This window comes from Neofelis nebulosa, chromosome 5, assembly GCF_028018385.1.
Source record: "Neofelis nebulosa isolate mNeoNeb1 chromosome 5, mNeoNeb1.pri, whole genome shotgun sequence".
NCBI lineage: Eukaryota > Metazoa > Chordata > Mammalia > Carnivora > Felidae > Neofelis > Neofelis nebulosa.
The window spans coordinates 66,276,943-66,302,810 of NC_080786.1; the positions used below are offsets into that span (position 1 = coordinate 66,276,943).

Here is a 25,868-nt window from a genome sequence, read left to right on the forward strand (position 1 = left end):
TTTCCCCTTCTATCTCTCTTTCTTCTTCATTTATTGCCTACCTATTACTTACACTTTTTTTTAGCTTGTCTCTGTTTTGAGGTATCTCATAAAAATACATACCATTTAACAAAATAACAATGAACAGATGAAAAAGATTAGAGTAAAGGAAAAATAAGGGTAGAAAAAATAGATATCAGGGTTATGGTTTAATTACAAAGATGCAAATCATAAGATCCTAGGCAGTGAGTGGGATAAGACTGTAAATTTAATGCTAATCTTCTTTACACCAAAGTAAAGTGCAAATATAATCAGGTATAAAGTTTAGTGGTACTAATATGGAAAAGACTGCTCACCCATGGAAAATTTATCATACACAGGCACGTTTTGGCATAGTGAAAAATATGTATTACATTCAACATTACTTTTTTCAGTGGCTACTTGATAAGTTTGACTTTGAGACCCAGCAGCTCAGTGAAACTTAAAACTTATTAAACAGTGTGTATTCTGTCTTTCTACCAAAAGCCAATCTTGTTCTCTACTGTATTTGAACATCAGGCTGCAAATGACAGGACTGAGGAGGGTGCTTTGTGTCTTAATGAGATATAAAATGAAGGGGAGATATGTAAATAGGATTGTATTTAGGTTACCAAAGGTATGAGAGGCCAAAACTGGAGTGAATGGTAAGCCAGTATGGACAGTCACCACAGATGTGGACTCACTTTTGGTGATGATGGACAAGATCAGTTTTCAATAGTGACTTCATATGCATCATTTTTAATATTTGTTCACATTTCAGTAGTGTTTCTCCAGCAACCATTGCTAGCCTTTAGTTTTATGTCATCAAAATAACCAGAAAAAAACCCAGAAGATCAAATGGTTATGGCATTTTTTAAGTTTCAAAATATGGCAAGATTTTAATATAGCCAAGGGCATGCATAGATGAGTTTTAATAGAACTGGGAATATATTCACAATCATCAGTTCTACTGTTATGATCTGAAACTGATTTACTGATTTGCAGAGTCATGTGACAAAAAAAAAAGAGGAGCCTAATCTCAGAATTTTTACAAAGCAAGGCTCTGTGCCTAGGCCGCAGCAGGCAGTGGTCCCCTATGAGGTGGGAGAATAGAAACCAAGTTGCCTCCTGGAGTGCTCTGTTTGAGTGGTGTTGGGGCCTTAGGAAATTTGATTGGCTTTGTGAATCCCTTCCTCCTTGAGCCTGACTGCCTCTCTGGGATGTGTCTGTGGGAATGGGAAGATGGCCATTGATCCAGCTGGTATCTTACCAATCACTGAATTCTTCTGAAAGATGACTAGGCACAACCCTCATCAGGTTCCTGCTATGTTTTAATCACTGTCAATTTTTGAGATGCTTAATCATCCCTGATAATGAGGATTTAATTCTATTTGAAGTGTGATTTTGACTTTCTCTTAGTTTCCATTTTTATCACTGTGTTTATTGAGAGAGTTAATCACTCACTGATCTTTGGGGGCTGAAGTAAACAATCTTTTCAATTTCAATGTGTATATAGTAAAACATTAAGGCAATATTTTTAGTGTGTCTAAAGATTACCTATCTCAGAATATCTTCAGGTGCCTGATAAAATGCAAATTTCTGGTTCCTACTCCAGACCCACTGAAGTTTGAGAACCGGTACCTTATATAAATTAGCATAGCAAAAGAGTAATTCTTATTTAATCATTATGGTTTTAATTATTTAATGCTTTATTGTGGTATAGCAATGTTAAAGAATGACTAGCTGTCTTTCCATGAATTACCATATTCCTTATGGGGACTATAGTCCAAGTAGATTTCCTCATCTGGGGCTCCACAAGAAATTAAGCCCTGATGACTTAAGACATCTATTATATGTAATGAATTAATTTCTCTTATGCCTCTAGAATGATACCATTTATGTACCAACCCAGGAGAATGGAGAAAATAATTGCTCAATTTTCTGTGTTCTGAGGTTCAGAGGAAGAACCTTGTTGAAAAGAATTAAAATTATCTTATTAAGCTTATAGATTTGGCATTAACTAAGTCATTATATTTATATATTTAGGACAAGTTAGAATCTTTCCATATCTTCTGATGTTTTAAAATATCTTATTACCAAAATAAATCATGCACATGTGAAAAAAAATCAAATAGCATTCTTTAACTAACTTTTGCTGCAGTTATTTTTGCAGAAATAACTCCAAAATTTCAGTGGCTCATAATACAAAGGCTGATTTCTAGACCATGCTGCATATCATAAGTTGTCTGGGGCCTAGCTCTGAAACATGTATTCTCATTCTGGTACTCAGGCTGATGATTAGCCACCAAAGTTTCTGATTCATGTTACAGAGAAAAAAAAAAAAAAGAGAGAGGGTGATGAATTGTGTATTGCTTCCACCTAGAAGTGACACATGCCACTTTCACTCACAAGTCCTTAGCCATGACTAGTAATATGTTTCCATGCAGCCCCACAGGGACCAAGAGGTGCAGTCCTGCCATATTCTTGGGGGGTAGAGAACTGGGAATATTTGGTGAACATCAGTAAATAATTATAAGTTATATTGAAAAGCAAATGTTGATTATCAAAGTCCTCTCTCTTGCCAGGCTCTACCCTCAAGTGACAACCACTTCAGTTTCTGTTTAGCTCTTCTGATGTTTATTTTAAAATGATATGTTGATATCTGTCTTTAAAAAAAAATCTACTTATACATTGTGTGTTGACTTGCCGCTATGAAAAAAGAGTCTAGTTCATTCATACCATCAACCTTCTCTTTGCTTCCTGCTCAGATCCTTCCCCCCTATTATCTTGCCTTCTTGGAAAGTTAATTAAAGATGTACTATAGTGAGAAGAGGGTATACCAAGAAAGATGAATACATGATATCACAGAAAGAATGGGTTTGACTTAGAAGCACAGTAACATGCCATCTCTCTACAATAACTAGACTCTGCCTTAGCAGTAGAACAAAGGCTTTGGACAGAAGGCTCTGGGAGATAGGAAGAATCTGTAAAAATAAAGAATGATTCCAAATTGTACAAAATTAGGAATATGGTAAAGGCATTTGGTAGAGGATTTAAGGAGAATTCATTCTAAATGACACAAGATGGTGTTTTTCTTGTGGAAATATTGGACTTATAGGGGATGAAATATAATCCTAGTATGTGACTCAAGATTGCAATAAACTACATTTGCAGCAGTAGCATCATAGTAAAAATATTTACTAAGTTTAAAAGTTTGGAACTGATCTAATGGTGTAAATGTGGAAGTAAATGTAAGGCTATCAAAGCTTCAGTAGAGCCTGATGTGGGGCGGGAACCTGGAGATCGTGACCTGAGCCGAAGTAGGATGCTTAACCAACTGAGCCCAGGTGCCCCTAATTAAAACATTAAAAAAAATCTTATTCTTGGGGCGCCTGAGTGGCTCAGTTGCTTAAGTGTTCGACTTTGGCTTAGGTCATGATCTCGCGGTTCATGAATTTGAGCTGTGCTGACAGCCCAGAGCCTGGAGTCTGCTTCGGATTCTGTGTCTCCCTCTCTCTCTGCCCCTCTCCCGCTCACACTGTCTCTCTCTCTCAAAAATAAATAAACATTAAAAAATTAAAAAAAATCTTACTCTGTTTTCTAAATTTTTTCTCTTTTAGAGTCCACTTTTCTGTTTGCTTAATTTGATCTTTTATTTTTTTCCACATCACTTGTTTTCCTTAAATGTCCATTAATCATTGGTTACCTGTAATGGTTAGAAATGAGGTATTTCCTAGAAGCTCTATGGATGTGGGCAGAACTGATCATTACCTTTCTCTTTATGGTGAACATCAATAAGCCAGCCTTTATACTGGGGGACAGGAAATGTCATATGCTGAGATTTCTTTTAATATTTTCTTCAGAGAAGAGCCCTCTGTTATTTGTTTTTGTTTTTACCTGGGATAAGTGATGAACTACTAGGTATTTTGCTAGTTCAGGTCTTCTGTTTAGAGACTCTCATCAATATCCCCATTTTTTTAGTTTGTCTTAATCCCTAGTGTTATTTATATACTCTTGCCCTTTAATTTAAAGATGGCATTGATACAAATGTCAACTAATACTCTAAGTTGACGTTACATGCTCCATGTCTATTGTCCTTTCCATTCCAGTAACTATAGGATACATCGTTTGTCTAAATAGTTGTTATTTGTGTCTAGAGTTCTAAATATTTCCTCTAACTTTGCTCCCTCAGGCTAAGATGACTTGTCTTTAGCTCTTAATTTGCAGTAGGTAGTCTAGAAGAATGTACTGAAGAAAAACTCAGTATTTAATTGCAGCATTTTATTTATTTCTCTTGCAACCCTGAGGTGTGTCAGATGAGAATACCACCTAGCTTAATTCCGTCTGATTTCTTAATTCTGTTTAAAATGTCCATTATTGGTTGCTTTTCTTGCACACTAGTATGTTAGCAACTATGTCTTTGAACTCAATCTCTTCATCCAGAAAAAAAAATGTTGCTTGTAAAGCTTCCAGCTAATTTCATAACATATGTTCTGATTTTCTACTTTTGTCTATTAGCATAACACTTAACAGTGTTCTACAAAGATAGCAAAAACGGATGTGCTGGTAATGAAATCTGTCACTGAATGTGGGGCTTCCCTGGCACAACTTAGTAAAGAACTTTGAGCTTCTTCAAGGTAATGATTCATTCCCAGTACTATTCTGCCTTTTCAAAGTAGTACATGAACCCCTGATGTATACTCAGGAGCATATCCATTAGGATAAAACCAGCTCTTGAATAATTGTTTTGAAGATGTTTGATGACTTTGACAAGTGTTCCTTGAGTGGAAAGTATGTCAGAAGATAGCATACATATTTTATTATCCTGTGTTCTGAAACATGGCTAAAATTGATTAAATAAAGTCAGATATCATAAGTGAAATTCTTGTAAGAGAATCTTGGATTTCTGAGAATAAGACATTGATAGGATTGATGGTGATGATTCATTAATTTATATATGCAATTAATAATGTTTATTGAACACCAGATCTGTACCAGTCACTACATTAGAAGCTAGGAATAAAATGATAAACAAAATAAATGCAGTCATTGCCCACATGAAGCTTAGAGACAAGTAAAGAGATAATTATAATACAATGTGATAAATGCAACAAAATATTACTTGTCATGGGAACATAGGTGAGTGACAGTAAAAAAGACTTGGGTGGAGAGATGGAGGTCAGAGTAATCCTCTCATTGGAAATAATGCCTTAGCTGAAATCTAAATGATGTACAGAAATTAACCAGGCACGAGAGTTCAAACGTGTGTGTTTTAGAAAAAAGACATGTGGAAAGTTCCGAAGTATGGGTGGGAAAATGGTATAATTGAGTAACAGAATGATTTTGAGTGACTGAATTATTGTGTTGGATTGGGTGTGACGTGTGGTAAGTAATAATGATGTGCTAAATCATAATAGGGACATAGCCTTTATCTGGAAAGTAATAGGGGACACTTATTTGATTTAAGTAGGAAAGTGCCATGATTTTGTGTATGCGTGTTTATTACTCTGGTTGTTGTGTGGAGAATGATTTAGAGAGAAGCGGCAAAGGAGGGCAGGGAGACAGAGGGCTATCATTTATTTGTGTAAGAGATAAGGAAGTGGCAACGAGTACAAAGAAAAAAGTAGGTGTCATAGAATTTGTACATTCTAGTAATTTATTGGTTATAATGGATGAGGAAAAAGGACTCAAGAAGCACCATATTTTCTTGGGCACTAAAGTGGTTATCAGTACCATTCTCTGAAAAAAGGAATACATGGAAAGGATTGGGTTTGAAGAAATCCCTTGAGGCAAGGTTGAGGTATATTGAGTTTGAAGTAGTTATGGAACATCCAGATAGAGGTATGTAGTAGGCAGTCAGAAAAATAGGTTTAAAAAAAGATTTGACCTAGATATATAGACTTGGAAATTTTCAGTATGTAGGTAGCAAATGACACCCTAGAGTTCATGACACAATCCAGAGACAGACTAAAGTGAAAAGGGAAAGGGTCCCTACAGGGAAAACTGAGGAATCCCAACTTTCAAGAGAGGGGAAACCTAGAAGGCCTTAGTTAGGAGAAAGACCAGGAAGGAGCACTGTCACAGAACCGAGGAAAGAAAGAGAGGCAGGAGGGAGGGAGGGCATAATCCAGAATGTGACATGATCCTGACAAGCCAATGTATGATAGAGTATAAGTTATCTTTTAGATTTGCTACAAAATGGTCATTGATGGCTCTGCAAAGTTTTTAGTGTCAAAGATGGAGAGAAGTCTTGGAGGTGGTGTTAAGGCAGAGATAGAAACAAATGTATATTCCAGGAGACTTATAACTAAGGAAGTATTATGAGAATTAGCTTTCTCTGAAGCCCTGCCAGGGAAGAATAGAGATTAAACTAGATTGATAAATAGATTGATTTTAACTAAAATTTGAGGCCTTCTTACAAGACTAACAATAAAAAGAAAATGTAAATAAGTTAGATTTCACTAGATTGCTAAGGTCCCTGATTCTTACCAGGTGACAGTTGTATGATTCTATTATATTTTCTCTCTGTGTTATGCATGGGTATGATAAGCCTTGACAGTTGGGTTATGTTATCAAATCTCTGAATTATTTTTTAACTCACAATGGAGTGATAACAAATGTCCAATATCATTCCTTTACATACTCTTTTACTTATACACATAAAGTTGAGCAACACATACAAATCGGCAAACAAAAAATTATTGCATCTTGAATGAAGAAAATAATTAAATATCTTACATTCTGTAATTTAATGAGCAATACTCTTTCTTTATAAATAATATTTTAAAATTAATACATGCATATGCTTTTAAGAAGAGTAAACAGTACAAAATTAAAAGGTATAAAGTAAAAATGTAACCTTTTAGCGTAAGCCCCTTGCTTACTCCTTGGAGGGAACTATCTTTTCAGAACTTTTCCCTGAATCTATAATAAGATATGCATTCAGGAGAGGCTTACCTACTTTGGGGCACTAGTTAATTGAATTTGGGGCTAGAGTGACTTGAATTATTTAAATTGTTCTTGGGTACAATTAGTATTTTCTCTTGTGAATATCTCAGTGAATATCAGTCTGAATCTTTCCAAATATTCTTATTTTCATACCAGAAGCCACCTGCCATCAGCTGTCATTTGCGTTCTCTCTTGTTCTGAACTATAGTCTTGTAAATCTTTTATTCACTCAACAGGATTATAGCCCATACTTTGAAAGAAGTACTTCATCCTAATTAGTTCCACAGGTGCCTTTCTTTTAAAAAGGAGATAGTTTCCACGCTGTCTCCAAAAGAATGTTTTTGGGTCATTATCCCTTTGATAAATGAACTCACTGTTGAGCAGGGGTTTCCCTAAAGGGTCTCTGTGATGCACAAAAATGCTGTGTTATAACTTTTGATCCATTATTGCCCCAATTTTCTCAATTTATCCAATATTATATCCAGATATGCAGTCCCAGATCTCCAATGAACCATACTGATGCTTCCTTGTTGATTTTATGTACTTATTTTTCCTCAGGTTGCTACTAAATATAAGTTCTTCTCTTCGTACTAGGTATTATGTGTCAGCTTTTACAGAATTAGATTGTTTATGGCATTGGTATGAGAATAAAGTGCTTACAGACAATGGATTAGTGGTTTGAATTCTTCCCAGACTATCAGTAGTCAAAAGTTGTTAGTACTCTCTTGGGGTCTATATAAAATGAAGGTGGTCTGATTATAATTCCAGGCCAGCAAGAAGGAGCATGATTTCTGTTACAGAGGGCAGAGACAGAAGTCTTGGTAAGGACAGCAGATGTTTCCTTTGAATGGCTTATAAAAACAAAACCTGAACACATTTTAATTTTTTTCCCCAAAAGCTCTATCCCCGGGAGTAGGGATAATGTAGTCCTTCTCCCCAGTCATTTCCTCTACTATAGTAATTCTTTAATTTATTAACTTACTCATTTACTGTTTTCTCCAACACTCATAAAGTTCTTTGAAATTGTTTCTATTTTCCTTTTTCCAAAATAATGCCCACCAGAAACACCTTTGGCCCCTCACTCAACATCTGCAACCATCTTGTTCCCGATGTTTCTCTGGATCCCATAACATCACCTTATCAAATGGGAGCTGTAGATATATACTGCTTCTCTAAAATTAATTGTCTGGTCAGTATATCAAGGAAGCTTTGTGCACATTTGACTATGTTAAGCTAGGATATAAAAATATATATAAAATTCTTAAATGATTCCTATATTAGCTAGACTTTCAAATTTTTGCATGCCTTAATGTAATAAAAAAGCAAAAGAGAAAGTATTGAGGAAATTCAAGTAAACCTAAATTTTTCTTTCTAGATCATGTGATGGTTCTGTGTTGATTATAGATTTAATATGATATGTAATACAATCTAACTGTAAAGCTAATGATGATCAGTTAATTTAAAGACAATTCTCTGAAAAAAAGCATAATATATGATTTAATATTGTTGATTAAAGACTGGGCTTTAATATTATTTATTGAAGCAGTTTTCAAAAAAAATTTTTTTTACCAGGCCTACAAAAATGTATTATTTTATATTAGGATCTAGTATATAACAACATATTGATACATGTGTGTATGCATATATATATATATTATATATATATATATATATATATAATATATATATGTGTATACTTGTATGTGTATGTAAATGATATGATGTAGAGATTTTATTAAATGTTTGTTACTTTACTATCTGCAGTGCCCTCCAATATATTATATTCTTTTTTCTTCTGCTGTGTACCATTAAGAAATAGCTGGCCACATCCCATTAGATTTATTTCATGTAATGTCATACATTACAGTTTGAAAAACACTAAGGGTTCCTGGCTGGCTCAGTTGGTAGAGTATGCAACTCTTGATCTTGGGACTATAAGTTCAAGCCCCACATTGCGTGTAGAGATTATTTAAAAATAAAATTTTAATAAAAACACTGATCTATTGTGACCCCTTGAGAATTGTGAATATATATCTATATTATATCCTTCCTACCACAGTTGCTTTTATGTCAGAAAAAGGTTTGTGATAAGACATGTTCTACATTGGAGATTTTTTTAACCACTAACTGAATTTCTATTAGATTAAAGGTACCACATTTTATGAATGAAGACTAAAAATATGTTCACCATCACCATGGAACTAAATAGTCTGTAACTGTCTCCCTTTCACATGACTAGATAGTAAATTCAGATAAATTATGTGTTTAAAAGGATTTTTCTTTTATTTCTACTTATCTGTTTCCTGAATAAATAAAAGACTGCTTTCTAACATATTATTACAGCATACTTGTAAACTTTAAATGTTACTTAGCAAAATATAAAAGAAAACATTTCAAATTTTGGTTAAGCAAAGTGATATATAATATGTTTCACTTTGTATACCTATTTTAATATAGTGCCAGTGAGCCATACAGGTTTTTTTTTTCCCCTCTGTTTACTGGTCCATATTCCTGTGTTAATAAAAATGTTGCTTCTCATTTTATACTAAAATTTACTTTCTCCCTGAATGAAAAGAATGCTTCCTCTTTTTTTATTAGATTAAATTATTTATAGGCAGGATGGTAAATCATGCAATGCTTGTGATAAAAATTGTTTGCACCAGTTCTTTATGATGCTTATATTACTGGTGGAAAGATGACCGTGCATATTTCTGAACCAAATTTAGCCAGCTGACAACATTAACCCGTGGGATTTGGAGAAAAACCAATCCTTTGTAAATTATTTTTGAATATATATTTTATATTTATACTTATATTTAGAATATATTTATGAAAATTATTTCATATTTCCTCTGCCTGCAAGTTACCAACATTGTTCACTCTACTATGGAGGTCAGTAACATTGTCTTTCCTAAAAGCTAACCTTTCCCAGTGGACCATTATTGGTGACATAACCTTATCTTCTACCTCAATGATAAATTCCGCATGTTACTGGCAGATGATGGTATTCAAAATGCAGAAGGTGATGAGGAGATTGTGAGGATCTGTCACTTGAGTTAGACTCTGAAAGCTGGTAAGGAGTCCTGAATCCTGTTGTTGGCTCAGTCAAGATTTGACTTTTAATATCTCAATTGAACTTATCCATGGTATCTTTCTATACAGTATTGCAATTTGTTGTAAATTTCTCTTTGGCAAGATTTTTTTTTAAAGTTTATTTATTTACTTTGTGAGAGAGAGAGCATGAGTGGGGGAGGGGGGAGAGAGAGAGAGAGAGAGAGAGAGAGAGAGAGAGAGAGAGAGAATCTCAAGTAGTCTCCACACTCAGCACAGAGCCGGATGCAGGGCTTGATCTCATGAACACTGAGATCATGACCTGAGCCAAAATGAAGAGTCAGAGGCTTAGCCAAATAAGCCACCCTGGTGCCCCAGGAATCTTTTTTTTTTAATTTTTATTTATTTTGAGAGAGAGAGAGAGAGAGAGAGAGAGAGAGAGAATGGGGGAGGGACAGAGAGAGAGGGAGAGAGAGAATCCCAAGCAGTCTCCATACTCAGCACAGAGCCCAATGTGGGGCTCAATCGCACAACTGCAAGATCATGACCTGAGCCTATGTCAAGAGTTGGACACTTAACCAACTAAGCCATCCAGGTGACCCTCTTTTTTTTTTAATTGTTTTTAAAGTTTATTTATTTTTGAGAGAGAGAGAGAGAGAGAGAGAGACAGAGTGCAAGCAGGGGAGAGGCAGAGAGAGAAGGAGACACAGAATCCAAGACAGGCTCCAGGCTCTGAGCTGTCAGCACAGAGCTCAATGTGGAGCTCGAACTCACAGACTGCTCGATCATGACATGAGCCAAAGTTGGGGATTAACTGACTGAGCCCCCCAGGTACCTCTCTTTAGCAATCTTGCAGATTTTTTTTCCAAATGAAATGTGACATGAATTCTATTTGGACAATTAAGGTGGAAATAATTTTGTTTTTAATAAATATATGAAGAAGTTTAGAACAAAAATCATCCATGATTTTCTCTTCTGACCTTGATAAGGTATGGGATCCTATATGTGCCATGCTTGGATAAAAAGCATGTTTAGGCACACATGCATATCAAAGTGCTAAGGAAGGATCTTCTATTGTTATTATGTCCTCCATCAGGCTACATAGAGGACTAAAGGTCAAGTAAAATAAAAGAATAAATTAAAGCAAAGGACTTAAATGAGTTCATCAATAAAAATTATGTTAGGTATTTACCTTACATTTCCCTTCAACACACTCATCACACAAAATTTGCAAATAACCTGGGAGTCTTCATAATTATCAGATGGCCACTTGGTATTTTAGTATATTTCCTGAAACTACTGAAAAGAAATATTGAAAGTATTAGCTAAATTCTCAAAGTTTACAAAAAACATTTGTAACCTTCAGTGTCTTTTTTTGTTTTGTTTTAAAGGAAAGCATTTGTTAGCATTTAATGAACCTCCCTCCACATGGCTTCAGGCTACCAGGACACAGCACCCTGTCCCCAACACCCCCCCCCCTTAATCTTCTCAGCTCTTCTGTTAAAGAATTAGGTCTTCATGATGATATGCTGTTGTGAGGGCTTTCCCTTCCCCAGAACTTTGTAGTAGCCCAGTCACACTACATCAATGATAGGAGCAGCTCCAGTCTTGTTTTGGCAGCATTTACCCATGTCTGCTCCCTAACCAAGGTCTACAGTTTATAAAGGTTGATGGTTGAGTAGAAGTTCTGGTTCCTCCTTAAGTGATAATGCCTCATAGCAACTTTTCCAAAGTGACCTGGGTGATTTTTGTTGAAGTTGATCCTGTGGTGATGCATGCCACCAGCATTACTCCTACCTCTTGGGTGCTTCCCACATTTCCCCGTAAGGCCATGGCCATGGCTCACATGACCCTGAAGCTTCCTGGTCTTCCTCAGTCTGGATGGCATTGTTGGCAGCCCAGGCAAAAGAGCCCTCAATGTCTTTTTGGAACCATTATGCTAACTATTTAGTGAAGTTAATTTTACCAACAGAGACCTTAACAGTAGACCAGAGACTTGAACAATAGAATGAAAACTGGGATACTGTCATGAAACATCTTGATATGGAGAGGTTCTGAGTCTTTAAAAGATGCACCATAATTTGGTTGATTATAGCTGTATTCTGTAGGGAATGCATTATTACTTTAATTCCTTGGCAGTATTTTTCTCCCTACATAAAATGATAACTTCTCTTTTCTAATCTCAAGAATTTCTTTTCTTTTCTTTTTTTTTAATGTTTATTTATTTTTGAGACAGAGACAGAGTGAGAGTGGGGAAGGGGCAGAGAGAGGGAGACACAGAATCTGAAACAGGCTCCAGGCTCCAAGCTGTCAGCACAGAGCCTGATGTGGGGCTCTAACTCATAATGGCGAGATCATGACCTAGGCTGAAGTCAGACGCTTAACCAACTGAGCCACCCAGGTGCCCCTCATCTCAAGCATTTCTATGGATCTAATCAGATTTCTTCCTTCACTTTACTATACTTATTCTGAAAAAGGTCATTCTAGTTCTTCTAATCACCGGCACTTTCATCCTGCTCTCATCTATGACATTTATAGTACAGGAGTCACCGATTGAGTGGATTGGAGGTGTGGAGATGAGCAGATGTGATGACTGCGAAAGTGAAGGAAGGCCAGTGATAGGCAGTGTAATTTTCAGGTTCTTACCCAAAGTTTTACAAAAGAAGAAGCAAAAGTTGGGGGAATTCAAATTAAGGATCATGGCATCTTGGGGAAAACAAAATAAAACAAAACAAAACACAAAGCTAAGCCACTTCATTGCTAACTTAAACTAAAGCCAGGAGTGCTTAATTCTGCTAAGGTCTATATTATGGATTCATTAAATTGGTTGAATGCTCTTTGCCACTTAGTTAATATGTGAGATTTGAATAGCTTGAAGTAATTGTTAGACTAATTGTTTTATGTTCTTAAATAAAGCATTGTGTTTGAAAAATTCTCTTTTTATGATCCCTGATCCTAAGAAAGCTTATTCTTGTGCCCTGAGGATACTCTACATTTTAAAATATCCTCTTGTCTTCTAGATGTACTTTGGATCTAGTTTGATGGAACCTTCCAGTCTTAAAGATTGCTATAAATACTTTCTTCAAGATAAAAGCTATTATGAATAATATGAAATACTTTTCAAAGGCAGGCAGGGTTGCATTCTGATCATGGAGCCAAAGTTATTTGGCTCCAAACCTCAACTTAACCATTTACACTCATTTGACCCCAACCGAGCTATTTCACATCTATCAACTTCTATTTCTGCATCTGTATAATGTTCTCCGTTATACTTACTTATCTACAATTCTGTAAGCATGAATAAGGATAGTACTTTTCATGAGATAAGTGCTCAGTAAATTGTAGTAGTAGCTGTTTTATTATTGTTGTATTAATAAAATCTCTGTAGATAGTTCTTAGGTACCAAAGCAAATTATTAGTTATTATAATCTATATAATTACATAATTTTCATTTTGTAAATTATAATAAATCTTATTAATAAGTTAGTAGAAAACTAAGTAAAACAAGTATATCCAAAATGACAGAGAATACTATTTGTAATCCAGCCATGAGACAATGACTGTTAAGTAATGGATGATTCTTTTTTCTTAGAAGAGAAAACAAAAATTATTCCATATTGAAATAGACTCACTGTGGAAAATTCATGTCATAACACATGAGAAAATTTCTGTAGTATGTGTGGCTAATACCCTGGAGAATAAATTCATTTTCACCTTTGTGAAAATAGAGACAAGGTTTTTTGATGGTAAAAGTGAGAGCTGGCCAGCAGGGAGGAATGAAAGTCAGCCTATGGAAATGAGACACTCAATTAACAGGTATAGGGTTAGAAAAGTTGTGGTGTTTTAATTACCTCACAAGTTTTGAACAATCATTGTCCTTTAAACAATCCAAGGTAATTTGAGAGAATTTTTTTTTTTCATAGCTCAAAGCACCCATGCACTAGGTAATAATTGTTAGCAGTGGAGAATTAATGTAATAATCTCTATTTTTTCTACAATTTTCTTGCATTAAACAGCATCACTTGTGTTTTTGTGTATATATGCTAGTGCTAATGTTTTGCCTTAATTATGTGTTTATATAAAATACAGTAGTATACAAAAGCATATTATATTTTTGGAATTTAATGAAACCTGTATAAGAAATTCTATTTAGACCCTAGTACTCAAAATGTGATCTGTGGACCAGTAACATGGTAGCTTGTTAAAAATGCATACTCTCAGGATCTGCCTCAGAACTACTGAATCAAATATTACATTTAAATAAGATTTCAGGTAATTCAATACACATTAAAGTTTGAGAGTCATTGGGTTAGGTCACAAAGCTATTCCTGAGGTCCTTATCCCTCCATATTATAAATACTTGGAGGATTTGCCTTGCAATTCCAAATTTCCAAAGTGATGGGAATCACCACATTTAACTAGTACATTAAGAAACAAATCTAAATTAAATGAGAACTAATTGCATACGGATATGTGTGAAATCATATTGTTTACCAAGGCTGATACCAAAACCCAAAGAATTGATAAGAGGCTGTAAATATGTGAAGCACTGCCCACTAACTAGATGAGGAATTGAACTAACTCCATGTAGGTACAGAGAGAATTACTGGGATCAATGAATAGATTTTACAGCAAAAGAGATTTTGGGCCAGATCACCGAACTGTGCATATGTGCAATACATTCTCTCGCAAATGATATCTATTTATCTCCTTTCCACAAGCAAGAGGCTATCCAGTTATTAGTCAGGAGCACTGCTGAAAGAGCCTTTTATGTGAGAGGTTTAAAATGAAAGATCTCAGAGGAACAACCTCGGAGGTGACTTTGAACTCTAAAATTCTAGGATTTGTCCACTCAGGTACTAAAAATGCCTGTGAATAATTGGATATATGTGACAAGTGAAAAGAGAACTGTTTGAATGAACATAAGTAGTGGTTAAGTTTAACAACTAATAAGAATAATCAGCTACACTGCCTATGCAGATTTAAGAGGCAAATTACATGTTTAACAAAGCCGAAGAACAGAGGTGCTCTTAGCTATTTTCTGAGGACTTGGGAATTCATTCATTATGCCCTCTGCTGGCTGATAAGTAGGGCAGCACTGATTTTTAGATCGGAAAGGAGACGGAACTTGCTCCTTGGGCATAATATTAGTAGGTATTTGCACATGAAAGAGAGGTACTAAGAAAGAGCAGGGAAAAGTTAATTAAGATAGCTCATGAGAGCTGCAACTTGTTTGATTCTTAGAAATTTATTTTTTATTATCTTTGTTATAGCAGTTGATTCAATTGCTGCCATATGGTGACACCAGCAAATAACTTTTACCTATTTTTTAATACTTAAATCAACTGTATTTCCAAAACCGGGCTGAGAATTATAATTCTATAAAGCTTCAAAAAGCATAATTAACTAAGTAATGTTAGTTTCTTAAACTAAAGATGAAAGATAATTTAAAATTACTTTAGAAGAGAAAACCATCTAAAGTTTCTTCCTCCGGTTCAAAATGTTTAGAAGTAGGTTTGCTTATGACTGAATCAACAATGAAGTTTAACTCACTACTGTTTTCAGGACGTAGTGGTGACTTTAAGGGAAAATCCAGCACATGGGGGAAAAACATACCATATGGAATATTTATACCATCCCCAAATGGGGTATTTCTGCTATCCCCAAAAGTTCTTATTGTGCTTTCTTCTAGTCAGTCTCCAACATCTGCACATCCCAGGAAAGTACTCTTCTGAATCTCATCATACTTCAACGATCATAGATTAGTATTTCTAACCTTTAGCATGATTAGTAATCTATACCAACCAGTAAAGATTAATATAATCTTTTACATAGGATCATTAATATAATCTATACTAATCAGTATAGATTAGTCTAGATTAGTATTTGACAATACTAATGCCATTTCAATATAAATGACATGTTTGGTTTTTTTTTTTGGTTCTTAAAGATTCATCCAGGTTGTTGACTTTATCAGCAATTTGTTCCTTTTATTGATGAAGAATATTCTAACAAATAGCATTCTGCTGTTTATTTGTTCTCTTGATAATGGACATTTATTTTACATTTTTAGCTCCTGTAAATAGCTGTTACAAATTTTTAATTTCTTTTGTATAAGTAGGAGTGGAATTCTGGCTATTAGGGTAGATGTGTAATTATAAAGAACTTCCAATTCTTTTTATATAGTTGACTCTTTCTGCATTCCATAAGCAACGTATGAGAGTTCCAGTTGCTCCACATCCTTGCCAACATTTGGCATTTTTAGTCCTTTTTATTGTAGTTGTTTTAAATTGTATTTCCTTGTGGTTTTAACTTGTATTACTCTGATGACTAATGATGTTGAACACCTTTGTCTATGCTAATTGGCTGTTCATATATCTTTAGTGAGTGGTCTGTTAAAATATTTGACAACTTTTAATTGTGCGATTTATCTATGTATTGTTGATTCTAAGTATAAGTCTTTATCAGATCAAGAAAAATTCCTGTTATTGTTGGTTTGCTGATACATATTTTTAAATCACAAATGGGTATGGAATTATGTAAAGTTATTTTTCTCCATCAGTTGAGATGTTTATGTATTAACCTTTAATTGATAAATTGTATTGAATGATTTTTTAAATGTTAAACTTCCCTTTAATTAGTAGGATAAGCACTACAGATTAAATCTTTTCTATGTATTGCTAATTCATTAGCTAATATTTTGTTAAAGACTGTTGTAACTATGATCACAAGGATTATTAGTGGATATTTTTTCTTGTGATATCCCTGTCAGGTTTTGGTATCAGGATTATGTAGAGCTCCAAAAATGAATTGATATGAATGATATTACCAGGTCAACTCAACCTACAAAGATGCTGAAAGGGTATTCCCTCACCTTATCTTCCAGGAAGAGGAAAGGGTTTGCACTTTCAGATATTTGTGTGTATTTGTGGATTTATCCCTAGCAAAGCCCTAGAATCTAAGGTGGTGGAAATACTACGTATTTCTCATGCACTGCTGCATTTTTGGAAAAATAGATTTTGGAAAAATTTAGCAGGGAAGAATTATGGCTCAAACAATGTGCTTTAGCATTTGGATGTCTTTCAGATCCATATACAACCTGCCTTTCCCACGCTGTCGTCTAAGACATGGGGGATTTGACCTTGTCCCTGAAAACTCTGTGGCAGACCCACTGTGTGTCTGCCCAGACCAACTATTTAGCCCAAGGTGTAGTGGCTGCTATGCTTATGGCTCATGTATTAAGTGTTTGTTCTTGTCTGGAATTTGCTTTACCAAGGTTTCCTAGCATGTACCAGGCTTTAATAACCACACAGAATATTATGATTTTTAATTTATCTAGTGTTTCCTCATTATTTGATGGTAGGAAAGGTGTTTTGATCCCTCTACATCCTATTTGGAAGCAGAAAACCCACCAGCAAGTAAATACTTTAAATGAAACTCTCTCCCTGCAGATATAAATAGAGATAGAGATATATAGAGATAGAGACTTGGTATAGTTTTAGAGGAAGATTTTACTTTAATATATGTTTTATATTCTAAATGCTAGAATGCTTTTACATATATTTTATATAAATAAAGATATATATTAATGGATTTTAAAATAGTATATGAAATATTATTTTCTGTCATGAAGAGAATACATTTTCATTAATGAAAAACATTAAAGCTTATTATAATTTGGCTTCAGTGATAACATTACTTGGTCTGGGTCAACTTTATAGTAAATCTGAGCATGATGACTTTTTTTTCTAGCCATCTAAGTGTATAATTGTAACAAGGAAATTGAATAAAAATAAGAAAGGAAAGAAAGGAAGGGAGAGAGAGAGAAGAAAAGAAAAAAGAAAAGAGAGATAAAAGAAATGCAAAGGAAAGGAAGAAGAGAGGGAAGAGGGAAGTGAAGAAGGGAGGGAAAGACAGAGAAGCAAAGAAAGAAAGGGGGAAGGAGGGCTAACCTGTTACTTACTCCTGTAATTTTAAAGCAATCAACAGATTGATTTTCTTTTTCATTGTTTAAGTACCCACCATGTGTATATCAGTGCTAATTTTTCTTCAGGCTTTTAAATTTTGGACTAGACTTCCACTTTCCACTTAGAAAACACAATAGCAGACATTAAATATGTTTGGTAATAATATAAAATCAATTGAAATTAGAGACCAAATACTGTATCATAAGATAAATATTAGTTGAAGACTTTTCTCTCCAAAAGAAATGAAACATTGCTCAGGATAAACATATATTTATTACTTTATTCTTTGACTGATTCATTGAATTATTAAAAATTTATAGACTCCATATGACATATTAAGGATTAAATTAGATGCTGTTAGAAATACAGAGATTATTTAAGACATCTGTCTATAAAGCATTTAACCAGCCAGTAGGAGAGATAAAACATGTACATTAACAAGTATAGTACAAGGTATAATCTGCTGAAGGCTATAAAACATTTCGGAACAATGTTTTAATGGTTCAGTTTTTAAAATGGTATTGCAAAAAGATTGAAGAAGTTGGGCCATGGAAGGTCAGAACAGTTGGACTTTTTTTTTCTTAAGTTTATTTATTTAGTTTGTGAGAGAGTGAGAGAGAGTTCATGCAAACAGGGGTGGGACAGAGAGAGAATCCCAAGCAGGCTGTGCTCTGATGGCACTTTACAATTTATGAAGAGCATTTATATGTCATCTTACTTTATTTCCCAGCAGTGATCCTCACTCATCACTCCTTAGTCTCCATTGGTGGTTTGTTTACTCCTCTTCATCTAGACATTTTAACATTTGGGTGCCCTGAGGTTCCCGTTCTTGGTTCTCATCCTATGTGTTTACACTCACTCTCTTGGTTATTTCACCCAGTCTCGTAGCTGAAAATAGCATCTATATGCCATTTTCAAAGTTACATCTCTATTCCTGGAAGTAATTCTGAATTCCAGGCTTGTATTGAAAGATACAAAGCCATACTACGTATTGGACATGTCCTCTATGATAGCTAATAAGCTTTACCTAACACATCCAAAGGTAAAATCTTTTTCTTTACAACCTGCACACACACATATACCAAAAGCCTGTTCAACACACAGCTTTCACCACCTGAGATGACGGGGATTCCACTATTCTAATCACTCTGGCTTATAGAATGGTATGTTGCAGTGGTAGAGAAGCCTGTTTCCAATCTGGGTCATCTGAGGACATCAGCTGGTTACAGCACAAGCCTGCAGCTTTGCAGTCATCAAACATTGTATAATAGAACACAGCGTGCCTGCCCAGAGTGAATTATTGTTAAGTGAAAATTCACAAACAACATGGGATTATTGATAATGTACATGCACTTGTTAGTTGAAAATCATCAATTTAGAGATGCCCTTACCTTTACCTGAAAAACCAATGCATGAGACATTCAGAATAAATAACTAGATACGTAGGGAAAAACTAAGGGAAATTAAGCACAAGTACATGTACACCAAAAGCCAAGGAATGATTTAATTTTTACCATCAAGAGACATTTATTTACATCAAGTAGTAAAGTTATGTTGCTGAAAAGATGAAAAAAGCAACAACTTTATCTAATTAGGAATCCCCAGCATTGCCAGGACTTCTGATTCTCTCCAATCTGCTTGTATCTGTTTGCTCTCAAACAGATTTACATTTTACTGAGCTCTTTGCAAATGTGATAATGTTATGCAACAAGGTTACAGACCTTAGTATCATCTGTGGGCCAGTTCCTTTTCTCACACCCTTATACATTCAGGAAATCGTTTTGGATCAACCTTCAAAATATAGAAGAATCCCATCCCTTTTCCTCCCCACTTCCTCATTCCTGCCCCGTAAACATAGAAGCGCCCTTGTTATTTCCTCTGCCTAGAATGTTTTTCTCCCCCTAAAAGTTTGTGGGTTTTTTTGTTATACCTTTCACTTATTGTAGGCATAGGTTTCTGTTAAACATCTCTGTTTTTCCTCTGTGCTCTTTATAGACCGGAGTAAAAAGAATATATAGGGATGTAGGACTGATACTGAAGAATGCAGATTTCTATTCATCCTCCTTGTTTAGGTAGAAAGATATTTAAGTAGAATTGTGCTGATTTTACTGACAAATGAGTGCTTAAGGATATAAAACTTTGTTACTAATTGTGTCAAACATGACTAGTTCTCATCAATATTTTCAGTTCTCTTCATCCAGCGTCATGGGAGGATTATACTTCCATATCCTCTTGAAGTTTGATTGTCACTATATAACTTGCTTTGTCCATATGAAGAGATGTTAACAGATACGCTATTTGTTCATTTAAGAGCCAGTGTGCAATTCTCAGGCTTTCTTCCCCTTTGTGAATTTTGGACTCATGAGGAGATGGTAGCTTCACAAGATAGGTCCAGCCTCATTCCCAGAACTCTTCAATGATTGTGAAGATGAGAATCCTTATTAAATCAAGTTGCGCATATGCATGCACAAAAAATCAATCTTTATGGTTATAAGCAACCTGAAATTTTAAGGTTGTTATTATAGCCTAACCTAAATTATTTTGAATGATATACTATTGTTTTGTTTAATTCTTCCATCTTGTTTTACCAGAATTATCTCTTATGAAGTGGTAAGACAGTTATTAGGAATTCATGGAAGAAGAAAATCCATTATTTCACTCAATTAATATGTATTAGCTATTTCTATGTTTTAAAAGACTGGGAATACAGGCATAAGCAAAATTTCCTGTTTTCATGTAGCTTACAGTCTAAAAGAAGTTGGAGTCAAGTGTTGAGCAGAAGGAATTATGGGGTCAAAAGGGAAGCCTAGGATGAAGAGGATGAGGGAGTGCAGGGCAGAGTTGGAAGGGATGTCACGCTAGGTTATAAGCCAGTGTGGGGCTGGAAGGCAACAGGGGAGAGTTGGACCAGTCCTGGTAAATGGGCCCCGTGAGGATGAGGAAGAGAGCAGAGAGCCAGATGAAGAATACAAGAGAGTAGTCACTTCCCTCAAGTAGACTAAGTAGAGTAAGATAGGCTGCCTTACAGATGGAGGGTGAAGTAGATGTGAAGGTGAAGGCGAGTACCATGCCTTGTGACAGCATGCAAATGGGAAGAAGGAGATCTCCCGAAAATTACTAGCCTTTGGGAGTGAGCGCCAAAATTATATTTTTCAAACTCTACTAAATCCCGGGACCTGAACTGCTGAGTTCCCACTCATTCTACTTCACTGAGGCTAGAGTGCATTCAGAAAGCTGATGCCTACTTCTAATAACTATAACGGGCCCAGAGGAGGGTAGGTGCTGAAAAGTGAGGGAAGAAACATAAGCAGTTCCCCAGACGGGTAGGTTTATTACTTGGCCTAGGGAAACAGAAGGCCGTTGTAAGATATCTGTCACCTCAGACAAAGAAGGAGTAGTTCCAGAAACATGGTTTTGAGACATGGCTTTTCTTCCTGGTCATATGTACTACCACATGAAGATAAACTGATTTATACTACCACCAAGGTGCTTTGACAGTTTCGAATTCAGCAGGTATAGTTGGAGTGAAGGAGAAGCAGATGTTACGATGAGAATTTTATTAGGACTCTAGATGTATGTATTGAAGAACAGTTCTTTTGATTGAATTAAAACAATATCCATTAAAACTGTTTTAGGAATATTAGAATTTATTGAATCAAACTGCTTTTTCCATTAACTGTGAATAGAGGTTTAATCCCTCACTATGTTCATTCTCTTCAAACTCAAAGCAAACAGATTTATTCATAGAGAAAGAAGAGGACCTAAGAGTAGTGGTGTTATGTAAAGAATGGCCTATAAATGTTCAGGTATAGTGGAGAGATATAAGCCTATAATTAATGGCGCTGAGAGTGGCTGATGTCAGGCAGTTATTACACAACAGAACTTTATTATTTCAAATTAATCTAAAGACAGCCTGAAAATATCCACCAACACGTCTGGTTAGTAAATGGGTTAACTGATGCACAAGTTTCATGAGTCATGATTTCAGTGGGAAATAACTTCAGGATGAATATTGAAGCTACAGATCCTAGCTTCTCCCCTAGGCTTTGTAATTGTTAGGCATTGTTGACCTTCCCTAACCTCAACTTCAACAGCATTCAGACAAATTACTTCATTGTATGAGTTAGCAGGTGACCAAAACATGTGTAGTTAAACAAACAGTATGAAATCAATACTAAATTATTTGGGAATTAAATAGTGCTTGCAAAATTGGATTTTTTAGTGATACCTATTAACAAAATTCTATGAAATCCTTTAATTTGGAAAAAGAATTTACTTTCTAAAATATGATCACTCTCTGTGCCATCTTTTATCTTATTAACTGCTACTTATCCTCCAGGTTTGACCTTTTTCAAATACTTTCCCCAAATTCCTCTTTACACCCATCCCACAAATGATTCAACATTTCCTTGTTTGTATATAATTGGTATCTCTGCCTCAACAGTTATCGCATTGACTCATACTTCTTTACTTATTTGGATGTCTTCCTTCCTGAACTGCAAATCCTTTGAGGATGGAGGTATCTTGGGCATTTCTTTATCTCTAGCACTTGGTAGACTGCCTGTGTGTCTTCAAATTTTTATTGCATAAAAATAGGAATGAACAAGTGAAAAGTAAAAAATTAAAATTTCCCCGAGAAGACATACAGATGGCCAACAGGCACATGAAAATATGCTCAACATCCCTGATCATCAGGGAAATGCAAATCAAAACCACAATGAGATATCACCTTTTGGCTATTATCAAAAAGGTAAGAAATAATAAAGTGTTGGTGAGGATGTGGAAAAAAAGGAAACCCTTGTGCACTGCTGGTGGGAATGTAAATTAGTAGAGCTACAGTGGAAATCAGTATTTTGAGGAATGGAAATTCCTAAAAAAATTAAAAATAGAAGGGGTACTTGGGTGGCTCTATCAGTTGAACATCTGATTCTTGGTTTCGGTTCAGGTCATGATCTCATAATTTTGTGAGTTCAAGCCCAGTGTCAGGCTCCATGCTGATGGTATGGAGCCTGGTTGGGATTCTCTGTCTCCCTCTCTCTGCCCCTGCCCCACTGGCTCTGTCTTTGTCTCTCTCAAAATAAATAAATAAATAAATAAATAAATAAATAAATAAATAAACTTAAACAAAAATTAAAATAGAACTACCATATAATCCAATAATGTCACTACTGGCTGTTTACCCAAAGAAAAGAAAAACACTAATTCAAAACAATATACACACCCCATGTTTATGGCAGCATTATTTACAATGGCCAAGATATGGACACAGCCCAACTTACCATTGACAGATGAATGGATAAAGAAGATTTGGTGTATATATATATTATACATATATTATATATATATATATCATATATAATATATATGCATATACACATATGCATGTAATATATATGCATATATACATATGCATATAATACATATGCATATAATATATATTATATAATTATATAATATGCATATATATGTATATAATATACATATATGCATATATATTATATATAATGGAATATTACTCAGCCATGAAAAGGATGAGATCTTGCCATTTGTGACAACATGGATGGACTGAGAGGGTATAATGCTAAGTGAAATAAGCCAGAGAAAAACAAACACCATCTGATTTCACTTATATGTGGAATCTAAAAAAACAAATGAATAAATAAACAAAAAGCAAAAATCAGACCTATAATACAGAGAACGAACTGATGGTTGCCAGAGGGGAGGGAAATAGAGGGATGGGAAAAATGGGTGAAGCGGAGTGGGAGATATAGGCTTCCAGTTATGGGATAAATTAATCATGGGAATAAAAGGTTCAGCATATGGAATATAGTCAAAGATATTGTAATAGTGTTGCATGGTGACAGATGTAGCTACACTAGTGGTGAGCATAGCATAAGGTTTAGAGTTGATGAACCACTATGTTGTGTGCCTGAAACTAATGTAACATCATGTGTCAACTATACTCAAAAAATAAATAAATAAACTAAACTAAAATTTTCCTACATTTTAAAAACTTAATGAAAAGAAATTTATCCTCTGTAAGTTAAACATATAATGAATTATCTGTTATTAAGTGGGGTCATGAGATGATGCTAATGTAGAAGAAAGGATTGGAAATGGGTTTCATGTTGTGCCCCTGTGGGACCTTAAATTCACTTGACCCCTTAATCCTTATATATTGAAAAAGATGATAATACCTATAATATCTATTCCTTTTATAGTACCGATTTCCTTTATCTACTTTAACCTCGCTTCATGGTTAAGAGAACTGAACAAGTGTGTGTGTGTGTGTGTGTGTGTGTGTGTGTGTGTGTACTTTGAAAACTATAAAGTGGTATACATGTAAGTTTCTATTTCTACATTAAAAATGGTCACCTTGGATAAAATGAGATAAATTAGCGGACAGATTAGCAATTTCAAGATACTTATTTGATGTCAGAGTTGAGTGTATGAACCACGTATACATTTTACTATTAATTCAAAAGTGAATCAACTTTTTTCTTTTAGGGTACTCTTAAATTTGAGATACTGATAGGATAGAAGAAAAATTCTATTATTTTTCCCTTAAAAAATCTTATTCAAATAAAATGAAAATTGTATATGTTCTTCAAAATTCTTCAAATTCAAATGTTGACATTTTTATATAATTGGAATAGGGGCACAGATTTAATTTTGAATAGTTTTCTTCACTTCCATTTTATCCTGAACATTGTTCCATGTTGCTACATAATCTCCTAATAATGTTTATCAAGTATATTACTATATTTTACTTAAATATTGTATTACTTCTGCATATTTTGATTCCTTCTAATTTTGCTATTATAAATTATTTTGAAAGGAACATCTTTTCCTATGTGGGTCTTCTTTTGGATTATTGGTAATCGATGGAAGAGATAATTAAATCACTAGTTTAGGTCCACCTCCAGAGCACACCTATAGAAGAAAAAGGAAATAATTTATTTCTTACTAAAGAAATCTGTTAATCTCAAAATCCTGAAGCTAAATTAGTGACGAATAACAATTTAAGATATTTCACGAATAGTCAAAATTATTTAAAAAAAACAAATTAGGGAAATAAATACAGCTTCAGAAGGAAAAGGAATTTCCAGGATTTATTTTTTCAACATTCTGTGTTTCTTTTCTTAGTACTTTTGCCTGAGGTGAAAAATGCAAAAGCACAACGATAATCTGATGGTTCCTGAAAAGTACAGTAAAATTATTCTTCAAGAGTCTTTTACACAAATAATGTGCTAGGTTATCTAGTCAGTTTTATGACAGCATTGTGTACAACTTGAAAATATTTTATTAGACATAATTTTAATAAAATTGTTTTATTAAGTTTTCCTTAAAAGCAACAGAAGTAAAAGAAATCAAGGGAAAACATGGATTTGTGAGTCTTCATATAAATGTTTCTGTGTTTTGTAGAATTCTTAAAGGAGGTATTTTTACTTCATCTTTCAGCTTATAAATTAATCTGCAGCCCATGTGCATTCGGCTACTCAAGGCTTCTATTACAGTTTTCATTTCAATAAATTTTATAAAAACTATTTTCTTATAGTTATGTTTTTAGAGAAGCCTATATTTGTTTTCTCAAAATAGCAGTCCCTTGAGCCTCAGTAAAACATTAAATTTTAAAATATATATATATATTTCTTTGTTTCCTTAAATATGTTTCCCCACCATATATATTTTTTTCTATTTATCTGTTCTTCCTCTTTAATGCTATTGGTTTTCCTCAAATGCTTGCTGTTTATGGTTTTCTGTTCAAATTTATGAATAAAGGATTAGATTGTTTAATATTGGTATCTGGCAAGGTTTTTCTGTCATGGTAATGGAAAGTTCTAGAGCTGCAAATTAGGAGTTGCTGAGGACCATGGCTGTCCTATTTTCTGGCAGTATGATACA

At 34.6% G+C, this 25,868-nt stretch overlaps 1 protein-coding gene and 1 pseudogene across 3 annotated transcripts in view; one reads left to right on the forward strand and one right to left on the reverse strand.

The window, feature by feature from the left end:
• Positions 1-25,868, forward strand: part of NLGN1 (neuroligin 1) — an 832,721-nt gene that overhangs the window by 116,168 nt on the left and 690,685 nt on the right. The window lies entirely within an intron of this gene.
• Positions 11,436-11,884, reverse strand: LOC131513135 (large ribosomal subunit protein uL15-like; annotated as a pseudogene).